Here is a 23,010-nt window from a genome sequence, read left to right as displayed (position 1 = left end):
AAGCATTTATTCAAACAAAAACAAAAACAAAAGCACACAGACGCTCCAAGTAAAGTACATAAGATGTGACCGAATAAAAATATAGTTTCAAGAGAAGTGACCTGATAATTTTGTCGATGAAGAAGGGGATGCCTTGGGCATCCCCAAGCTTAGACGCTTGAGTCTTCTTGAAATATGCAGGGATGAACCACGGGGGCATCCCCAAGCTTAGAGCTTTCACTCTTCTTGATCATATTGTATCATCCTCCTCTCTTGACCCTTGAAAACTTCCTCCACACCAAACTCAAAACAAACTCATTAGAGGGTTAGTGCATAATCAAAAATTCACATGTTCAGAGGTGACACAATCATTCTTAACACTTCTGGACATTGCTCAAAGCTACTGGAAGTCAATGGAACAAAGAAATCCATCCAACACAGCAAAAGAGGCAATGCGAAATAAAAGGCAGAATCTGTCAAAACAGAACAGTCCGTAAAGACGAATTTCTAAGAGGCACCAGACTTGCTCAAATGAAAATGCTCAAATTGAATGAAAGTTGCGTACATATCTGAGGATCACTCACGTAAATTGGAATAATTTTCTGAGTTACCTACAGAGAATTAGGCCCAGATTCGTGACAGCAAGAAATCTGTTTCTGCGCAGTAATCCAAATCTAGTATGAACCTTGCTATCAAAGACTTTACTTGGCACAACAATGCAACAAAACTAATATAAGGAGAGGTTGCTACAGTAGTAACAACTTCCAAGACTCAAATATAAAACAAAAGTACTGTAGTAAAATAAACACATGGGTTATCTCCCAAGAAGTTCTTTCTTTATAGCCATTAAGATGGGCTCAGCAGTTTTGATGATGCACTCTCAAGAAATAGTAGTTGAAGCAAAAGAGAGCATCAAGAAGCAAATTCAAAACACATTTAAGTCTAACATGCTTCCTATGCAAAGGAATCTTGTAAATAAACAAGTTCATGAAGAGCAAAGTGACAAGCATAGGAAGATAAAACAAGTGCAACTTCAAGATTTTGAGCATATAGAGAGGTGTTTTAGTAACATGAAAATTTCTACAACCATATTTTCCTCTCTCATAATAACTTTCAGTAGCATCATGAGCAAACTCAACAATATAACTATCACATAAAGCATTCTTATCATGAGTCTCATGCATAAAATTATTACTCTCTACATAAGCATAATCAATTTTAGTAGTTGTAGTGGGAGCAAATTCAACAAAGTAGCTATCATTATTATTCTCATCATCAAATATAGGAGGCATATTATAATCATAATCAAATTCATCCTCCATAACAGGCGGCACCAAAAGACTACTATCATTATAATCATCATAAATAGGAGGCAAAGTATCATCAAAGTAAATTTTCTCCTCAATGCTTGGGGGACTAAAAATATCATGCTCATCAAAACCAGCTTCCCCAAGCTTAGAATTTTCCATATCATTAGCAACAATGGTGTTCAAAGTGTTCATACTAATATGTTACATGGGTTTTTTAATTTTCGCATCAAACCATCCATGTCTTAACTCAGGAAAAAGAATAAAAAGCTCCATGTTGCTTTCCATTATGCCAAACTAGTGTAAAACAAGAAACAAAAAGATGCAATTGCAGGATCTAAAGGAAATAGCTTCGAGCACTTACAACGGCGCCGGAAAATAGCTTAGTAGCCGAGATCCGGAGTGTGAGTACCTTTTACCTTTCCTCCCCGGCAACGGCGCCAGAAAAGTGCTTGATGTCTACGGGTGCTTCTATTCTTGTAGACAGTGTTGGGCCTCCAAGAGCAGAGGTTTGTAGAACAGCAGCAAGTTTCCCTTAAGTGGATCACCCAAGGTTTATCGATCTCAGGGAGGAAGAGGTCAAAGATATCCCTCTCAAGCAACCCTGCAACCACAAAGCAAGAAGTCTCTTGTGTCCCCAACACACCTAATAGGTGCACTAGTTCGGCGAAGAGATAGTGAAATACAGGTGGTATGAATAAGTATGAGCAGTAGTAACGGCGCCAGAAAAGTGATTTGCTGTCCAGGACTAGCGTGTGGTTGATGGTGGTAATATTGCAGACAGTACAGATGCAGTAGAACAGTAAACAAGCAGCGATAGCAGTATTTAGGAACAAGGCCTAGGGATCATACTTTCACTAGTGGGAACTCTCAACATTGCAATCATAAAGGAATATAAATAAGCACCTCACTATGCTATTCCGAATTACTCTCTGGCAAGATAACGAACACTAATTCATCATGTAGGCAAACCTTAAAGATGTATTCCCAAGTACTAATGAACACCCCACGCTGTCACTTTGAGCATTCACAGGAGGTACTAACACACCACAATTTCATAGAGACATCCAACTCAAATCATAACTCAGTGAATAAGTATTCTGTGAAATATAGCCTAAGAGACCCACACGGTGCACACACTGTCACCTTTACACACGTGGGAAAAGGAGTCTCCGGAGATCACATAAGTAAAATCCACTTGACTAGCATAATGACATCTAGATTACAAGCATCATCATATGAATCTCAATCATGTAGGGCAGCTCATGAGATTATTGTATTGAAGTACATAGGAGAGAGATGAACCACATAGCTACCGGTACAGCCCTTAGTCTCGATGGAGAACTACTCCCTCCTCATGGGAGACAGTAGCGGTGATGAAGATGGCGGTGATGTCGATGAAGGAGCCTTCCGGGGGCACTTCCCTGTCCCGGCGGCGTGCCGGAACAGAGACTCCTGTCCCCCAGATCTTGGCTTCGCGATGGCGGCGGCTCTGGAAGGTTTCTCGTACCGTGGCTTTTCCGTATCGATATTTTAGGTCAGGGACCTTTATATAGGCGAAGAGGCGGAGTCGGAGGGTCGACGAGGCGGTGACACACTAGGGGGCGCGGCCAAGGCCTGGGCCGCGCCACCCTGTCGTCTGGGGCCCACAGGGCCCTCCTCTGGTGGCTCTCGGGTGTCCTCGAAGCTTCGTGTGATTCTAAGACGCTGGGCGTTGATTTCGTCCAATTCCGACAATATTTCCTTACTAGGATTTCTGAAACCAAATACAGCAGAAAACAGGAACTGGCCCTTCGGCATCTCGTCAATAGGTTAGTGCCGGAAAATGCATAAATATGACAAAAAGTATGCATAAAACATGTAGATATCATCAATAATGTGGCATGGAACATAAGAAATTATCGATACGTCGGAGACGTATCACTGGCTCATGGGTCCCCGATGTCAGCCTCCCCGTACATGAAACATGTGATATCTTGATTATTTTGTAGACAATAAACAGTGTATTGCGCTTTGAGCTATTGCAAACGGATAAATTAAATCTTTATTTTTACATAAACAAACTTATATGTTGAATCTCCTTTTTTGTTTTTGCGAAACATAGGACTTTCCTGTTTTTTTTAGAAAATTCCGAACTTTCCTGTTTTGGAGTGGGCTGAAATTGTACGAGTCAAAAGGCCAAGCAGGATAGTTCGAAGGCCCAGATGTCCAGATGCAGCCCAATGGAAATCTTTCTTCTTGGATTTTTTTCACCCCCTGATTTCTGGCTACTTCATTTTTCTTTTGGTCCTGTGCTGCCTTGGAAACGTTGAGACCGCTGCTGCAAAATGGGACCCGCATGTCATCCTCTATGTACAATAAAATTTCTTTTCTTGGATTATTTTTGGCTCCTGATATTTGGTCACTTGCCTTTTTCTTTCGATCCCATGCAGCCTCTCAAATGGTGATACCGCTGCTGCTAAAGGGGACCCGCATGTCATCCTCTATGTACAATCAAGTTTCTTTTCTTGAATTATTTTTGGCTCCTGATATTTGGTCACTTGCCTTTTTCTTTCGATCTCATGCCACGTTTGAAACGTTGAGGAACCTGCAGGATCATGGGACCCGCATGTCATCCTCTATGTACTATAAAACTTTCTTTTCTTGAATTATTTTTGGCTCCTCATATTTGGTCACTTGCATTTTTCTTTCGATCTCATGCCACGTTTGAAACGTTGAGGAACCTGCTGGCTCATGGGACCCGCATGTCATCTTCTATGTGCTATAAAAGTTTATTTTCTTGTATTTTTTTCATCCTCTGATTTTTGGCTATTTCCTTTTTCTTTTGATCCCCTGCCGCCTTGGAAACGTTGAGTAAGCTGCTGACTCATGGGACCCGCATGTCATCCTCTATGTACAATCAACTTTTTTTTCTTTTGATCTCAAGCCGCATTTGAAACGTTGAGACCGCTGCTACTAATTGGGACCCGCATGTCATCCTCTATGTAAAATAAAGTTTCTTTTCTTGGATTATTTTTGGCTCCTAATATTTGATCACTTGCCTTTTTCTTTTGTTCTCATGCCACCTTTGAAACGTTGAGGAAGCTACTGGCTCATGGGTCCCGCATGTCATCCTCTACAAACAATAAAAGTTTCCTTTGTTGGAGTTATTTTTTACCCCTAATTTCTGGCTACTTCCTTTTTCTTTTGATCCCCTGCCGCCTTTGAACGTCGAGGACTCTGTTGGCTAATGGGTCCCACATGTCAGCCTCCATGAACGATAAACCTTTCTTTTCTTGGAGTTATTTTGACCCCTAATTTCTAGCTATTTTGCCTTTTTTTGGATCCCGTGCCGCCTTGGAAACGTTGAGGATGCTGCTGCTACATGGGTCCCGCATGTGATCCTCTCAGAATGATAAATGTTTCTTTTCTTCGATTTTTTTACCAACTGATTTTTGATTTATTTTTTCTTTCGATCCCCTGCCGCCTTTAAAACTTTGACGACGCTGCTGGCTCATGGGTCCCGATGTCAGCCTCCCCGTACAAGAAACATGTGATATCTTGATTATTTTGCAGGCAATAAACAGTGTATTTCGCTCTGAGCTATTGCAAACGGAAAAAATAAATCTTTATTTTTAAATAAACAAACTTATATGTTGAATCTCCTTGTTTTTTGTTTTTGCGAAGCATAGTACTTTCCTGTTTTGGAGTGGGCTGAAATTGTACGAGTCCAAAGGCGTCCAGCAGGATAGTTCGAAGGCCCAGACGGCCAGATCCAACCCAATTGAAATCTTTCTTTTCTTGGATTTTTTTGACCCCCTGATTTCTGGCTACTTTCTTTTTTTTTGGTCCTGTGCCACCTTGGAAACGTTGAAAACGCTGCTGCTAAATGGGACCCGCATGTCATCCTCTATGTACAATAATTTCTTTTCTTGGATTATTTTTGGCTCCTGATATTTGTCACCTTTTTCTTTCCATCTCATGCCGACTTCGAAACGCTGAGACCACTGCTGAAAAATGGGACCCGCATGTCATCCTCTATGTACAATAAAAATTACTTTTCTTGGATTATTATTTTGGCTCCTGATATTTGGTCACTTGCCTTTTTCTTTCGATCTCATGCCACTTTTGAAACGTTGAGGAACATGCTGGCTCATGGGACCCGCATGTCATCCTCTATGTACTATAAAAGTTTCTTTTCTTGGATTTTTTCACCCTCTGATTTTTGGCTATTTCCTTTTTCTTTTGATCCCCTGCTGCCTTGAAAACGTTGAGTAAGCTGCGGACTCGTAGGACTCTATGTACAATCAACTTTCTTTTCTTGGAGTTCTTTTTGACCCCCAAATTTCTGGCTACTTTCTTTTCTTTTGATCTCAAGCCACATTTGAACGTTGGGACCGCTGCTGCAAAATGGGATCCACATGTCATCCTCTATGTACTATAAAAGTTTATTTTTGGCGATTTCCTTTTTTTCTTTTGATCCCCTGCTACCTTGGAAAAGTTGAGTAAGCTGCTGACTCATGGGACCCGCATGTCATCCTCTATGTACAATCAATTTTATTTTTTTGGAGTTTATTTTTGACCCCCTAATTTCTGGCTACTTCCTTTTTTCTTTTGATCCCCTGCCGCCTTTGAAACGTTGAGGATGCTGCTGCCTCATGGTCCCGCATGTCAGCCTCTCAGAACGATAAATGTTTCTTTTCATGGATTTTTTTGACCCCATGATTTCTGCCTACTTCCTTTTTCTTTTGGTCCTATGCCGCCTTGGCAACGTCGAGACCGCTGCTGCATAATGGGACCCACATGTCATCCTCTATGCACAATAAAAGTTTCTTTCGTGGATTATTTTTGGCTCCTGATATTTGTCACTTGCCTTTTTCTTTTGATCTCATGGCAACTTTGAAACGTTGAGAACGCTGCTGCAAAATGGGACCCGCAAGTCATCCTCTATGTACAATAAACGTTTTTTCTTGGATTATTTTTGGGACCTGATATTTGTCACTTGCCTTTTTCTTTCGGTATCATGCCGCCTCTGAAATGTTGTGGAAGCTGCTGGCTCGTGGGTCCCGCAAGTCATCCTCTATGTAGAATAAAAGTTTCCTTTCTTGGAATTATTTTTACCCCTGATTTCTGGCTACTTCCTTTTTCTTTTGATCCCATGCCGCCTTGGAAACGTTGAGACCGCTGCTGCAAAATGGGACCCGCATGTCATCCTCTATGTACAATAAAGTTTCTTTTTCTTGGATTATTTTTGGCTACTGATGTTTTGGCACTTGCCTTTTTCTTTCAATCTCATGCCGCCTTTGAAACGTTGAAACCGCTGCTGCAAAATGGGACCCATATGTCATCCTCCATGTACAATAAAAGTTTCTTTTCTTGGATCTTGCTCACCGACACCGATGTGCATGAACCGGATCTGCTTCACCGGCGCCGTGCATGATCTAAACTCTTCTACTGTCGCTTTTCTATTGCTTGCCTGCAAGTTCTTGTTTAATCTTGGGGAACCTGTTTGTGCTAACGACGCGCCGTTACATTTTTGCAGATGAGATGAGTAACCATAAAGTGTAATGGCCGTCTCTCCAACCCCAAGTAGCACATGTAGCGTACTTCATCACCGGATCTATCAACCCCAGGAAGATCTGCTGTGACTCCCACAGAGTGCTTCTCCTAATGTAAGTCCCTTGTTTTAGAGCCATGTTCTGGGTTCAGATGCTTGTTTGTCTGAAGCTCTTTTAGTTCATTCCTAGCTATGACCGTAACACCCTGCTATTTTCTAGTTCATTGCTAACTTTAAGCGATTGAACATTTTGGTTTGCATTCCCTGCTTTGTAGATGTAGCCATCATAACTTCTATCTTGCTCAGTCGTTGTTACAAAAATTATAGGCTGCTACTATTTTGTTCATGCCAACTTGTTCTCCCTGAACATGTTGGTTTGCATTCCCTGTACTACAGGTGATGCCATTGTTATTTCTATCTACTTTGTCGTAAGCTAACAAAGTAACTGCCTGCTATTAGTTCTTGCATGCTATCCCTCTGCCATCCTGCAGTACAAATTTATTTGAACTCGTCACAGCAGCTACTTCCATCATAATTTTGTCTGCCATCTGTTTCTTCAAAAGCTGCAATATTAACTTGTTTCTCTTAATTGGCATGGCGCTCACATATAGAATAGTGAACATATTGGTGTGCATTCCCTCTTCTACAAGTTCACAGGTGATCCCACTATATTCCGTTTCTGGTCCATCCTAAGCCGTAGCATTAACTATCCTCTATGTGTTGCTCATTACAACTTTATATCCTGAAACAAATTGATTTGTTTCCCTTATCTACAAGTTTATGAGTGATGCCATTATAACTCCAATATGTTTTATTCCTAGCTATTATAGTAACATCCTGCTATTATTTAGTTCATGGCCAATTTTTAGTAATTGCACATGTTGGTTCGCATTCCCTGCTCTATAGCTTTTGGTATCGTAACTTCTATATTTGGTTTACATTCCCTGCTCTGTAGATCTAGCCATCATAACTTTATCTTGCTCAGTCGTTGTTACAAAAATTATGGCCTGCTACTATGTTGTTTATGCCAATTTTTTACTCCATGAACATGTTGGCTTGCATTCCCTGTACTACAGGTGATGCCATTGTTTTGTATCTAGTTCATTGTAAGCTAACAAAGTAAGGACTTAGTTTGGCATGCTATCATTCTGCTATCTAGCCTGTAGTACAAATAAACTTGTCATACTACTAGATAATAATTTTGTGTGCCATCTTGTTCTTCAGAAGCTGCATTATTGACTTGTTTCTCTGACTTGGCATGACGCTCACATATGGAATGCTGAACATATTGGTTTGCATTCCCTCTTATACAAGTTCACAGGTGATTGATACGTCTCCGACGTATCGATAATTTCTTATGTTCCATGCCACATTATTGATGATATCTACATGTTTTATGCACACTTTATGTCATATTCGTGCATTTTCTGGAACTAACCTATTAACAAGATGCCGAAGTGCCAGTTGCTGTTTTCTGCTGTTTTTGGTTTCAGAAATCCTAGTAAGGAAATATTCTCGGAATTGGACGAAATCAACGCCCAGGGTCCTATTTTGCCACGAAGCTTCCAGAAGACCGAAGAGGAGACGAAGTGGGGCCACGAGGTGGCCACACCCTAGGGCGGCGCGGCCCAGGTCTTGGCCGCGCCGACCTGTAGTGTGGGCCCCTCGTGACGCCCCTTGACCTGCCCTTCCGCCTACAAATAGCCTTCGTCGCGAAACCCCCAGTACCGAGAGCCACGATACGGAAAACCTTCCAGAGACGCCGCCGCCGCCAATCCCATCTCGGGGGATTCGGGAGATCGCCTCTGGCACCCTGCCGGAGAGGGGAATCATCTCCCGGAGGACTCTACGCCGCCATGGTCGCCTCCGGAGTGATGTGTGAGTAGTCTACCCCTGGACTATGGGTCCATAGCAGTAGCTAGATGGTTGTCTTCTCCCCATTGTGCTTAATTGTCAGGTCTTGTGAGCTGCCGAACATGATCAAGATCATCTATCTGTAATTCTATATGTTGTGTTTGTTGGGATCCGATGAATAGAGAATACTTGTTATGTTGATTATCAATTTATATCTATGTGTTGTTTATGATCTTGCATGCTCTCCGTTACTAGTAGATGCTCTGGCCAAGTAGATTCTTGTAACTCCAAGAGGGAGTATTTATGCTCGATAGTGGGTTCATGTCTCCGTGAATCTGGGGAAGTGACAAAAATCTCTAAGATTATGGATGTGCTGTTGCCACTAGGGATAAAACATTGGTGCTATGTTCGAGGATGTAGTTACTGATTACATTACGCGCAATACTTAATGCAATTGTCTGTTGTTAGCAACTTAATACTGGAGGGGGTTCGGATGATAACCTGAAGGTGGACTTTTTAGGCATAGATGCATGCTGGATAGCGGTCTATGTACTTTGTCGTAATGCCCAATTAAATCTCACTATACTCATCATAATATGTATGTGCATGGTCATGCCCTCTTTATTTGTCAATTGCCCAACTGTAATTTGTTCACCCAACATGCTGTTTATCTTATGGGAGAGACACCTCTAGTGAACTGTGTACCCCGGTCCAATTCTCTAAACTGAAATACAATCTACTGCAATACTGTTCTACTGTTTTCTGCAAACAATCATCATCCACACTATACATCTAATCCTTTGTTACAGCAAGCCGGTGAGATTGACAACCTCGCTGTTTCGTTGGGGCAAAGTACTTGGTTTGTGTTGTGCATGTTCCACGTTGGCGCCGGAATCCCTGGTGTTGCGCCGCACTACATCTCGCCGCCATCAACCTTCAACGTGCTTCTTGGCTCCTACTGGTTCGATAAACCTTGGTTTCCTACTGAGGGAAAACTTGCCGCTGTACGCATCACACCTTCCTCTTGGGGTTCCCAACGGACGCGTGTTGTACGCGTATCAAGCACTTTTTCTGGCGCCGTTGCCGGGGAGATCAAGACACGCTGCAAGGGGAGTCTCCACATCCCAATCTCTTTACTTTGTTTTTGTCTTGCTTAGTTTTATTTACTACTTTGTTTGCTGCACTAAATCAAAATACAAAAAAATTAGTTGCTAGTTTTACTTTATTTGCTATTTTGTTTGCTATATCAAAAACACAAAAAAATTAGTTACTTGTATTTACTTTACTTATTTCATCATGTTTCCTTTTAATTTTACCGTAAAAAACATGCCGGTAGGGCGCGGGTCTATAATTGGGAGAAATAATATAGAAGAATTTTTCAACCATGTTAGTACCGTTGATGATTTTGAAGATAGACACTTGGTAGACCTTGCTCCTACTTATGAAATTTCCACTGCTGCTTTAGTTCGTATGATGGAAACTAAATTTGTTAATCTCAATCCTATAATCCAACACATGTTTCTTACACTAGGTGATATGGAAGAGGGGGAAAAGAAAGATTTTGTTTTAGAAACCCTTCTTAGAGAATTTGGTTGTATAGTAAGAGAGACTAGAAAGGTCTTTGCTAAATATGATATGCTTGGTTCTTATACCAATTTTGTTAGTCTCCTTGAAAAAATGGATATGGATAGAATAAAGTACACTAATAATATTAATGATGGTGGGGAGATCAAAGCACCAATACCATGTAAGCTCCTAGCGATGAATGATGCACTAGAAAATAACTATGCTTGGCTTGTTCCAGAAAATTTATTTGATGAGAGTAGCAAGCCTAAGACTAATGAAAAGGGAGACGCTAAAACTTATGTATCCAATATACTATGCTTGGCTGAGAAAACTCCACACCCCGCTGTAGATGCACCACCCTCCGATAATACTTGATACACACTTTCTGCGCCTAGCTGAAAGGCGTTAAAGAAAAGCGCTTATGGGAGACAACCCATGTTTTTTACTACAGTACTTTGTTTTTATTTTGTGTCTTGGAAGTTTTTTACTACTGTATCAACCTCTCCTTATCTTAGTTTAGTATTTTGTTGTGCCAAGTAAAGTCGTTGATAGTAAAGTTCATACTAGATTTGGATTACTGCGCAGAAACAGATTTCTTTGCTGTCACGAATCTGGGCAAAATTCTCTGTAGGTAACTCAGAAAATTATGCCAATTTACGTGAGTGATCCTCAGATATGTACGCAACTTTCATTCAATTTGAGAATTTTCATTTGAGCAAGTATGGTGCCTCGATAAAATTCGTCAATACGAACTGTTCTGTTTTGACAGATTCTGCCTTTTATTTCGCATTGCCTGTTTTGTTATGTTCGATGGATATTTCGATTCCATTGACTTTCAGTAGCTTTGTGCAATGTCCAGAAGTGTTAAGAATGATTATGTCACCTCTGAACATGTATATTTTGATTGTGCACTAACCCTCTAATGAGTTGTTCTAAGTTTGGTGTGGAGGAAGTTTTCAAGGATCAAGAGAGGGAGATGATACAACATGATCAAGGAGAGTGAAAGCTCTAAGCTTGGGGATGCCCCGGTGGTTCACCCCTGCATATATAAAGAAGACTCAAGCATCTAAGCTTGGGGATGCCCAAGGCATCCCCTTCTTCATCGACAACATTATCAGGTTCCTCCCCTGAAACTATATTTTTATTCCATCACAGCTTATGTGCTTTGCTTGGAGCGTCGGTTTGTTTTTGTTTTTGTTTTGTTTGAATAAAATGGATCCTAGCATTCATTTTATGGGAGAGAGACACGCTCCACTGTAGCATATGGACAAGTATGTCCTTAGGCTCTACTCATAGTATTCATGGCGAAGTTTCTTCTTCGTTAAATTGTTATATGGTTGGAATTGGAAAATGATACATGTAGTAATTTGCTATAATGTCTTGGATAATGTGATACTTGGCAATTGTTGTGCTCATGTTTAAGCTCTTGCATCATATACTTTGCACCCATTAATGAAGAAATACATAGAGAATGCTAAAATTTGGTTTGCATATTTGGTCTCTCTAAGGTCTAGATAATTTCTAGTATTGAGTTTGAACAACAAGGAAGACGGTGTAGAGTCTTATAATGTTTTCAATATGTCTTTTATGTGAGTTTTGCTGCACCGGTTCATCCTTGTGTTTGTTTCAAATAAGCCTTGCTAGCCTAAACCTTGTATCGAGAGGGAATACTTCTCATGCATCCAAAATACTTGAGCCAACCACTATGCCATTTGTGTCCACCATACCTACCTACTACATGGTATTTCTCCGCCATTCCAAAGTAAATTGCTTGAGTGCTACCTTTAAATTTCTATCCTCCACCATTACAATATATAGCTCATGGGACAAATAGCTTAAAAACTATTGTGGTATTGAATATGTACTTATGCACTTTATCTCTTATTAAGTTGCTTGTTGTGCGATAACCATGTTCACTGGGGACGCCATCAACTACTCTTTGTTGAATTTCATGTGAGTTGCTATGCATGTTCATCTTGTCTGAAGTAAGAGCGATCTACCACCTTATGGTTAGAGCATGCATATTGTTAGAGAAGAACATTGGGCCGCTAACTAAAGCCATGATCCATGGTGGAAGTTTCAGTTTTGGACAATATCCTCAATCTCATATGAGAAAATTAATTGTTGTTACATGCTTATGCATAAAAGAGGAGTCCATTATCTGTTGTCTATGTTGTCCCGGTATGGATGTCTAAGTTGAGAATAATCAATAGCGAGAAATCCGATGCGAGCTTTCTCCTTAGACCTTTGTACAGGCGGCATAGAGGTACCCCTTTGTGACACTTGGTTAAAACATGTGCATTGCGATGATCCCGGTAGTCCAAGCTAATTAGGACAAGGTGCGGGCACTATTAGTATACTATGCATGAGGCTTGCAACTTGTAAGATATAATTTACATGATACATATGCTTTATTACTACCGTTGACAAAATTGTTTCTTGTTTTCAAAATCAAAGCTCTACCACAAATATAGCAATCGATGCTTTCCTTTTTGAAGGACCTTTCTTTTACTTTTATTGTTGAGTCAGTTCACCTATCTCTCTCCACCTCAAGAAGCAAACACTTGTGTGAACTGTGCATTGATTCCTACATATTTGCATATTGCACTTATTATATTACTCTATGTTGACAATATCCATGAGATATACATGTTATAAGTTGAAAGCAACCGCTGAAACTTAATCTTCCTTTGTGTTGCTTCAATGCCTTTACTTTGAATTATTGCTTTATGAGTTAACTCTTATGCAAGACTTATTGATGCTTGTCTTGAAGTACTATTCATGAAAAGTCTTTGCTATATGATTCACTTGTTTACTCATGTCATATACATTGTTTTGATCGCTGCATTCACTACATATGCTTTACAAATAGTATGATCAAGATTATGATGGCATGTCACTCCAGAAATTATCTTTGTTTATCGTTTACCTGCTCGGGACGAGCAGGAACTAAGCTTGGGGATGCTGATACGTCTCCGACGTATCGATAATTTCTTATGTTCCATGCCACATTATTGATGATATCTTCATGTTTAATGCACACTTTATGTCATATTCGTGCATTTTCTGAAACTAACCTATTAACAAGATGCCGAAGTGCCGATTCTTTGTTTTCTGCTGTTTTTGGTTTCAGAAATCCTAGTAAGGAAATATTCTCGGAATTGGACGAAATCAACGCCCAGGGTCCTATTTTGCCACGAAGCTTCGAGAAGACCGAAGAGGAGACGAAGTGGGGCCACGAGGTGGCCACACCCTAGGGCGGCGCGGCCCAGGTCTTGGCCGCGCCGACCTGTAGTGTGGGCCCCTCGTGACGCCCCTTGACCTGCCCTTCCGCCTACAAATAGCCTTCGTCGCGAAACCCCCAGTACCGAGAGCCACGATACGGAAAACCTTCCAGAGACGCCGCCGCCGCCAATCCCATCTCGGGGATTCGGGAGATCGCCTCCGGCACCCTTCCGGAGAGGGGAATCATCTCCCGAGGACTCTACGCCGCCATGGTCGCCTCCGGAGTGATGTGTGAGTAGTCTACCCCTGGACTATGGGTCCATAGCAGTAGCTAGATGGTTGTCTTCTCCCCATTGTGCTTAATTGTCGGGTCTTGTGAGCTGCCGAACATGATCAAGATCATCTATCTGTAATTCTATATGTTGTGTTTGTTGGGATCCGATGAATAGAGAATACTTGTTATGTTGATTATCAATTTATATCTATGTGTTGTTTATGATCTTGCATGCTCTCCGTTACTAGTAGATGCTCTGGCCAAGTAGATGCTTGTAACTCCAAGAGGGAGTATTTATGCTCGATAGTGGGTTCATGTCTCCGTGAATGCGGGAAGTGACAGAAATCTCTAAGATTATGGATGTGCTGTTGCCACTAGGGATAAAACATTGGTGCTATGTTCGAGGATGTAGTTACTGATTACATTACGCACAATACTTAATGCAATTGTCTGTTGTTAGCAACTTAATACTGGAGGGGGTTCGGATGATAACCTGAAGGTGGACTTTTTAGGCATAGATGCATGCTGGATAGCAGTCTATGTACTTTGTCGTAATGCCCAATTAAATCTCACTATACTCATCATAATATGTATGTGCATGGTCATGCCCTCTTTATTTGTCAATTGCCCAACTGTAATTTGTTCACCCAACATGCTGTTTATCTTATGGGAGAGACACCTCTAGTGAACTGTGGACCCCGGTCCAATTCTCTAAACTGAAATACAATCTACTGCAATCTTTTGTTCTCTTTTTCTGCAAACAATCATCATCCACACTATACATCTAATCCTTTGTTACAGCAAGCCGGTGAGATTGACAACCTCGCTGTTTCGTTGGGGCAAAGTACTTGGTTTGTGTTGTGCAGGTTCCACGTTGGCGCCGGAATCCCTGGTGTTGCGCCGCACTACATCTCGCCGCCATCAACCTTCAACGTGCTTCTTGGCTCCTACTGGTTCGATAAACCTTGGTTTCGTACTGAGGGAAAACTTGCCGCTGTACGCATCACACCTTCCTCTTGGGGTTCCCAACGGACGCGTGCTGTACGCGTATCAGTGATCCCACTATATTCTGTATCTGGTCCATCCTAAGCTCCAGCATTAACTATCCTCTATGTGTTGCTCATTACAAGTTTATGTCCCGAAACATCTTGATTTGCATCCCCTTCACTATAAGTTCAGAAGTATAATTTAGTTCACAGCCAATTTGAAGTAATTGCACTTGGCACATGTTGGTTCACATTCCCTCCTCTTTAGCTTTTGCCATCGTAACTTCTATTTTTGGTTTACATTCCCTGCTCTGTAGATGTAGCCATCATAACTTCATCCTGCTACTATGTTGTTCATGCCAATCTTGTACTCCCTGAACATGTTGGTTTGCATGGGACTCGACAGTAGTAAGTCTGCCGTTTCATTTTAACGTGCTCTGTTATATTGGCTGTTGGTATGCGGCATGCACTCTTTGTTTGCTTATTGTGCGCCAAGGGTGGCAATGGGCAGGGTATGGGCAGGGTAGAGCAATACCATACCCGTACCCGTAAAGTCAATGGGTACAAACTTCTACCCATGCCCGTACCCATGGGTATAAAACTTTTCCCATACCCATACCCGGCGGGTACCCGTACCCATTGGGTACCCGGTGGGTAGGATAAATTGTATACAAGTCAATCACAATTTTACATTTATCGATAACAATTTCGATTAAAAAATTAATTATCTCAACTAAATAATAGGTAGTTGAGTACATAACAATTAACATAATATAAAAATCATATTCTCATATTCTAACTCATAAATCAACAGAAATAGACGTGTCACGTAAGAATTTAACAACAAATGGGCAGGGTATGGGTATACCCGCGGGTACGAGGCTATGCCCGTTCCCTGCCCATCACTTAACGGGCAGGGTATGGGTACTACCCATGGACATAAAAGTGTATCCATACCCTGCCCATGCGAGTACGGTACCCGTGGGTACCCATACCCATGGGTAAAATTGCCATCCTTATTGTGCGCATTACAATGATCTTCTTATAACGACGAAATGATGAGTTCCAAATTCTTTGGCAAACAATATTGTAGTGTCTTTGCCTTTCCATTGTTGCTGTCTTAACTTGTAATGTCTTTGTTTCAGATATAGGTGGTGCATGGACAACTTAAAAGATTGCCGAATCGCTTCATTCTATTGCTAGGTTTAATTACCATTCAATTTCTCTGGGTTCTGTAATATTTTTTCAATGCCTTGCAGCTGATGTAATATTTAGTTAGTTTTTATAGTTCTTTCGTGCATTTTTTCTATGGTGCTTGTGGTAAGTGAGGCTATCCGACAGAAATCATGTGCTGCTTAAATATTCTCAGTATCTAAATCACAAATTCCCATCCCTTAAACGGCCCAATTAAGCGAAATCACATATGTGTCGGCCCGCAAAATCCTAAAGCCTCTATTATGCCGGCATATAAACCCTAAACTAAGCGGGTTGGCCCACTTACTTACTGGGCCAGCCCACTTGCTTTAAGGTGGACCCCACCCACTACTGGGCCGGCCTAGTAACAGAAAAGTGGGCCCCACAAGCTTATTGGGCCGGCCCGCTAACTCGTCGGGCCAGCCCACCTGATTTACCGTGGACCCCACATACTAATTGGGCCAGCCCACTAACTTGTTGGGCCAGACCAAAAGCTTTTGTGGTGGACCCCACGCACTAAATGGGCCGGCCCTTTAATAGGATAGTGGGACCCACCAGCCTTTTTGGCCCGGCCCACCATCTTGTTGGGCCGGCCCACTTGCTATATGGTGGACCCCACATACTAAATGGGCCGGCCCTTTAACAGGAAAGTGGGACCCACCTGTGTTTTTGGCCCGGCCCACTATCTTGTTGGGCCGGCCCACTTGCTATACGGTGGACCCCACATACTAAATGGGCCGACCCTTTAACAGGAAAGTGGGACCCACCTATGTTTTTGGCCCGTCCCACTTTCTTGTTGGGCCGGCCCACTTGCTATATGGTGGACCCCACATACTAAATGGGCCGGCCTTTTAAAAGGAAAGTGGGACCCACCTGTGTTTTTGGCCCGGCCCACTATCTTCTTGGGCTGGCCCACTTGCTATATGGTGGACCCCACGTACTAAATGGGCCGGCCCGATAGCAAGAAAGTGGGACCCACATGCTAATTGGGCTGGCCCAATAACTTCTTGGGCCGGCCCACTTGCTTTAAGGTGGACCCCACTTTGTAAATGGGCCGGCCCGATAACAGGAAAGTGGGTCCCACATGTCTTGTGGGCCGGCCTTTTTGCCTGTTGACCGGTCAAACGAGTGCATTCGGCCCGACCCACATGCTTAGTGGGCCGGCCCATTAAAGTTTTGACCAGTCAATGTCGTCGTGGCGAACGAGCAGATGCCATAGGATGGCTTAGATTGGGGCCGAATGGACGCTAGAGGATTCGGGGGAGGGTTTGCGACTAGATGGGATGAACTTCCGGATGCTTTCCTCAAGAACACAACCAAAGGCCGGTATGCAAGAAGAGAGACAAGAGGAAGAACTCTTTACTAGTTCGCAAGCTTCATTGCTCTCAACATGGTTACAGGTGCTTGAATACAAGTTCTATCGTCTAATCCCCTCTGTGGACACTCGCCTGTATGAGGCAGTACCCCCTCTCCTTATATAGGGGAGAGGGTGGCTTACAGAACAAGAAACCCTAATGGCATCTTTGACTGGACAAACTACTTTACAAAGCTACTTTAATCACAGATGACGCCGGGGTCTTCTTTAATCAGGAACGCTGACGTCCTCCGGCTTCTTTCAGCGTCATCTCTCTCTTTGGCGCCAGGGCTCTGATTAAAGCCACTTTGCTTAGCTCATCCTTGTCTTCTTGCTCTGAAGAGAATCTTCGACCAGTCCTGCCGACAGGCCCTTCTCTCCGGTATCTTCTTTACCGGGTTCCGGCATACCCCCTTGGGGATACCGGCTTAGCTTCACTTAGCCCAAACTCCTACCTTTGTTTCCGGTAAGAACATTAAACCGGTATCTCGATGGCTCAAACCATCCGGTTTGGCATGCCTTTGGCATACCGGGGGTTATCCCCCCAACATTAGTCCCCGAAGCTGGTATAGTCTGGCGGATTCTATCCTACAGACCATGCCAGGTTTTCATCTTTTTAGGATACCGGTTTAATCTCTCCGGCCTGAGCTTGGATCCGGCATCTTTGCCCTTTTTTGCCTTTTCTCTCTTTGCAAGGCATCTTCCGGCATTTCTTTTCTCCGGTTTCATTCGTATTTACTCTTTCCTCGGCGAAGTCGAGAATATTTCGGGCCCCGCGCCTGTCAGTGACATGCGCACTGTTAACTGTCGCGCCAGTGTCAGTTGTCACTTCGCTTCGACTCCCGCGCGGTCATTAAATGCACCACTGCGGATCCCACTAGCCACTTGGGATCCTGTGTGTGCCCCCGTGTGGCTTCCGATTTTCTTGCGTGTACTCCCTCGCCACGTGGCGGCCCATGGTGCGAACCGTCGCGGGCCGCGAGGCGAACCGCCGCGGCCCGGCGGTTTTCGGCCCACCTCCTCTCTTCTTTATAAGGGCAACTGCCCTTTCTTCTTCCTCTTCTCGCATTCCCCAACCTTCGCGCACAGTGCTCCTCGCCTCTGCGCCTTCGCCGCTCTCCGTCCGCCGTCGTTTGCTCGAGCTCCGTCGCCCGGCGAACTCACGCCGTGCTTCCGCCAGACCTCGTCGTGCGGGAATCTTCTGCAGCACCTTCGTCGCGCCCGCTGCATTCTTGCTTCTTCGTGACCTTCTTCGCCTCGCCGTCGACGGTGCTCGTCGGCGACCGTAGGTCCGCTTCTTCACCGGCGAACGTCTTCCCCAGCGACTGCGCCGCTCGAGGTTAGTGCCAATCCCACTTTGCTCGCCATTTGGTTGCTTTCTAGATCTTGGGTCGATGGTGTTCTTATTTCCTCTTTTTCTTTGATTTTCTTCTTACTCGTAGATCTTCGCGCGGGGTTCAAGTGCGGGATTTCTGTTTTTTCGCCTCCCAAACCAATGTCTGCCGAGGAATCTTCCTCTGCTTCTTCTTCTTCCCTTTCCATTAGCCGTCGTAGACAGTCTCCCGGCGAATCTACGGCTTCAGATCCAATGGATACCGATTCCGGCAACCAGCAGGGATCCGGTAGCCGCCAAGAGTCCGGTGGCCATCTAGAATCCGGTAGCTTTAGCCAAGCATCCGGTAGCCACCTAGAAGCGAGTAGCTCTGGCCAGGCATCTAGTAGCTCTAGCCAATCATCCGGCGCGGAGCCTTCCCCAATCACTCGTGGAGCCTGGATGGGCTCCAATGTCATTGAATACGAGATCGATTGGTTATACCGGTCCCGCAGGATTCCGGAAGGGGTAACCTGCCGGCTTCCCGGTGATGAAATTGTACCGGAGCCCCAGCCCGGTGAACACGTTGTTTTTCTTGCTCATTTTGAGCGTGGCTTCGGCCTTCCTGCCTCTCCTTTTTTCGGGAGTTCTTAAATTTCTATGAACTCCAGCCTCATCATCTTCCTGGCAACGCCATTTTCTACCTTTCCTGCTACGCCACCTTCATGGAGGCCTACATCGGTATTCGTCCCACTCGTGAGACGTTTGCCCGCTTCTTTTCTCTGCGGATTAATTCCGTTCAGGGCAAAGAAATTCCTAAGCCCAAGCCGCCCGTGGAGTGCGGCTCCTGCATCGTTGGCTCCCGCCAGGGGAGTCCTTTCTTTAAGTTTACCGGCCTCGAGTCTTGCCGCGCCTGGCAAGGAACTTTCTTCTACGTGAAGAACAATGGTCACGCAGATCTCATTGATCTTCCGCCGTTCCAAGTGGGGCCTCCCAGTAGAGCCAATTGGAGCTACAACCCGAAGACGGATCATGCCGAAACCAACCGGGTGGTACGCTTCATGGCCTCTTTGAAGAAAGGGACCAACATCTGCTCGGATGATATCATCCGTACTTTTATTTCGCGCCAGGTGCTTCCTCTTAAACGCCGGGTGCATAGGATGAGCGAGATGTACGGTCCTGGCGATCCCACCAAGATCACAGGCCGTCCCCTTAGCAAGAAGGACGTCGTCCGCAAGGCTAAGCAGATCTGCCAAACTGCTATGCCATTTGAATGGGAATGGGGCCTCCTTCCCCTCAGCACTACTAACCCTCCGACTCAAGAAGTAAGAGATTACGCAATTAGGGCTAGTTTTGCCGGTAGCTTTTTGCTCTTCTTAACCTTCTTTTTTCGTGTTTCAGGCCAAGGGCTGCTTCCCCCTCATCCAAGCAGAGCGGTGCGGAATCTGCGTGAAGCGCGCCCTTGACTCCTTCGACCCAGATCCCTACATCTTTTGGAAAGATCTGAAGATGGGCAAGACTCCGGCTGCGCGCCTTGGCCGGTCTCCACCGAAACCAACCGGGTCCTCCGATGACCTGACCATGCTTGAGGTATTTTCTTTTCCGGTTTCTTATACTTTTCCGTTATCGCCTTCTTGCAAATTTTTCCTTAGCTATGCTTAACTTATAGATCCACGAGCACGCGCCGCCCCTGCGCGCTGAGGCCGGCCATGAGTTTGTGGACAAACTCATGGCCCAAGGCCAAAAGAACAAGCTGCCGGCATCTGATGCCGGTCCCAGCCAGACCCCTCCCTCCAAGCGCTTCCGGACTGAGCCCTTGGGGGAGAAGGAAGTGGGCGTGCGCCGCTACGGGCGCAAGCAGATGCCGACTGCCTCCGGGTAAGTTTCTTACTTTCTTGCCTCTTTTCGCCAAGTTCTTTTTTCGGTTGCTTTTTTCCAACTATCCTTCTTTCTTTCTTTCAGCCCCGCGCTCAAGCTTGGCTCAAGGCCATCGGGCTCTGAAGGTTCCGCAAGGACCTCAACCCCTCCTCCTCGTTCAAGCCCGGCACCATCTGGTGCCGGCAACACCTCTGCCTCCCTTTCGGGGGGCACAACAAGTTCGGGGCGTGCGGCCCCTTCATCATCAGATCACCGCACGGAGGAGGATCTTTCCTTCCTCCCAGAGAACCAGGATACCGGTGCCAGCAACATCGGCGCCGAGGAAGAAGCTGCCGGGCGGGCGGAGCCTTCGGCTCCTCCCATCCTCGAAAAGAAGACAACTTCCGCGCCGGAAACTTCCGCGCCGGAAACTTCCGCGCCGGAAAGTTCCAACCCGGGTGACGCGCCCACCGCTCCCCCTTCTCCACGAACCATCCTAATGCCACCGCCAGATGCTCCTCGCACCAAGCCCTCCAGGGCTGCTCCAACCGCGCCGCCGCCCAAGATCTCCAAGCTCATCAAGGGGAAGGCGACGGCCTCCAGCGCCCCTTCCGGCGGCCAGCAGCCCCTGGTGCTGCACGTCTCCAAGGCCGCCAGGGATACCGCCACGAAGGCCACCGGCCTGCTTGGCCGTATCACTGAGTTCCAGCGCAGGGGCCGGGACCTGGGGCATCTTCTGCCCTACGCCCAGAAGTGGAACGCCGTGGACATGACTCCAGCGACCCGCGGTTTGGGCAAGGACAGGCTGCCGGCGCCTGACCCTGTTGGGGACCGGTCTTCCGAGGAGCACTTCATGCGGCTTCGCAGCGCCGTGAAGGAGCTCGACAGCGCGTGGTACGATGCCACGAACAACTTGATGGTACGCTTTACTGACTCTTTTCAACTTTTACCGGTTTCCTTGCTTCCGGATTTTCTTTAGTTTCATGCCGGTTTCTCTCTTGTCTATCTTCCCAGTCCCCGAGTTTTGTGGTGAGAGCGCAGCTTTTAGCACAAAACTTTAACTTAAAAACTTAGCGTGAAACCGGCACTGCCAGTCCCCGAGTTTCGGTTTAAGAACTCTGTTCTTAGCGCAAAACTTAACTTAGAAACGCGCGAAACCGGCACTGCCAGTCCCCGAGTTTCGGGTTAAGAACTCTGTTCTTAGCGCAAAACTTAACTTAGAAACGCGCGAAACCGGCACTGCCAGTCCCCGAGTTTCGGGTTAAGAACTCTGTTCTTAGCGCAAAACTTAACTTAGAAACGCGCGAAACTGGCACTGCCAGTCCCCGAGTTTCGGGTTAAGAACTCTGTTCTTAGCGCAAAACTTAACTTACCTCTTTTTCTTGAACAGCTCACGGCTGACCGCCCGGAAGGCCCTCTTTGAGGAGCTCCTATGGGAACACCGGGACCTCGCTGAGGCACACGACAAGTGCCAAGGTAATTTTGTACCACCGGCATCTTTTTACCGGAAACCTTTTTTCCTTCTAACATTTATAACTTCTGCTTAACAGTGATCCCGGAAGCTTCCATTGAGGCTCTCAAGGAGCAGCTCGCTGCCGCCCAACGTACAATTTTTTCCTTTCTCCTGTTAACTTGGTTTCCTTTTCATCTTTACCGGCACAATCTTGTTAACACCTTCTTTTCCGGGTTGCAGGGGAGAAGGACCAGCTTATCCGGCGGCATCAGGAGGAGCTGAGCGCCCAGAAAACCAGCTACCAGGAGCTCAAGTCCCAGCTCATCCAGCTGGGGCTTGATCATGCCAAGGCCCTCAAAGCTGCCGAAACTGATGCAGCGGCCAAGATGGATGAAGCTCTTGAAGATGCCGGCAATGCCAACTCGGTGTTGCTAGCTGAGCTGGAGGAGCTGGCCAAAGCCCAGAAGGCTGCCGAGGGGAAAGCTGCGCGGCTGGAGGAGGAGCAGAAGGAGTGCAACAGGCTAGTGTTGCAAACCGACACACTTGCCTATCGTAAGTCCTTTCCTTTTGCATTTTCTGATTACTGTACATGAGCTTGTTTTCTTCCGATCACATTTTCTTCTTGGTATCTTTCCTTCCGGTTGTATTTTCTTCCAGATTCCTCTCCTTAGCCTTTTTCTTTCTTTGCACAGGCCTCTTTCCGGACTCTCAGAAGTATGCTGTCAAGAAAGTTAACGAGCACCGCACTGCCCAGGGCCAAGCAAATCTTGCCGTGCCATGGACCCCCTATGACCATCTGGTCGCGCTGAACGCGCGGGTGTCTCACATGCGCGACATAGATCGTAACTTATCTGACATTCCTGATGTAGCTACCCAGCTCTTCAGGACTCTGTGGCCTGGCGAGGAGGTGCCGGATACTTTCTCCCTCATCAGCGACCGTCTCAAGGGCGCCGGCAAGAGGATCCGCGAGTGGCAGTGCTCTGCTGCCCGCGCTGGAGCAGACTCTGCCCTCCACGTCGCTTGCTCCTGGTACCCGGAGCTAAACCTAGATACCCTTACCGGAGTGCGCGAAGGCGCGGAAACCGATTTGGACCCGATTCTCACCGCTAAGCG

The sequence above is a fragment of the Lolium perenne genome, chromosome 4 (genome assembly GCF_019359855.2).
Source record: "Lolium perenne isolate Kyuss_39 chromosome 4, Kyuss_2.0, whole genome shotgun sequence".
NCBI lineage: Eukaryota > Viridiplantae > Streptophyta > Magnoliopsida > Poales > Poaceae > Lolium > Lolium perenne.
Note: the sequence above shows the minus strand (reverse complement) of the source record.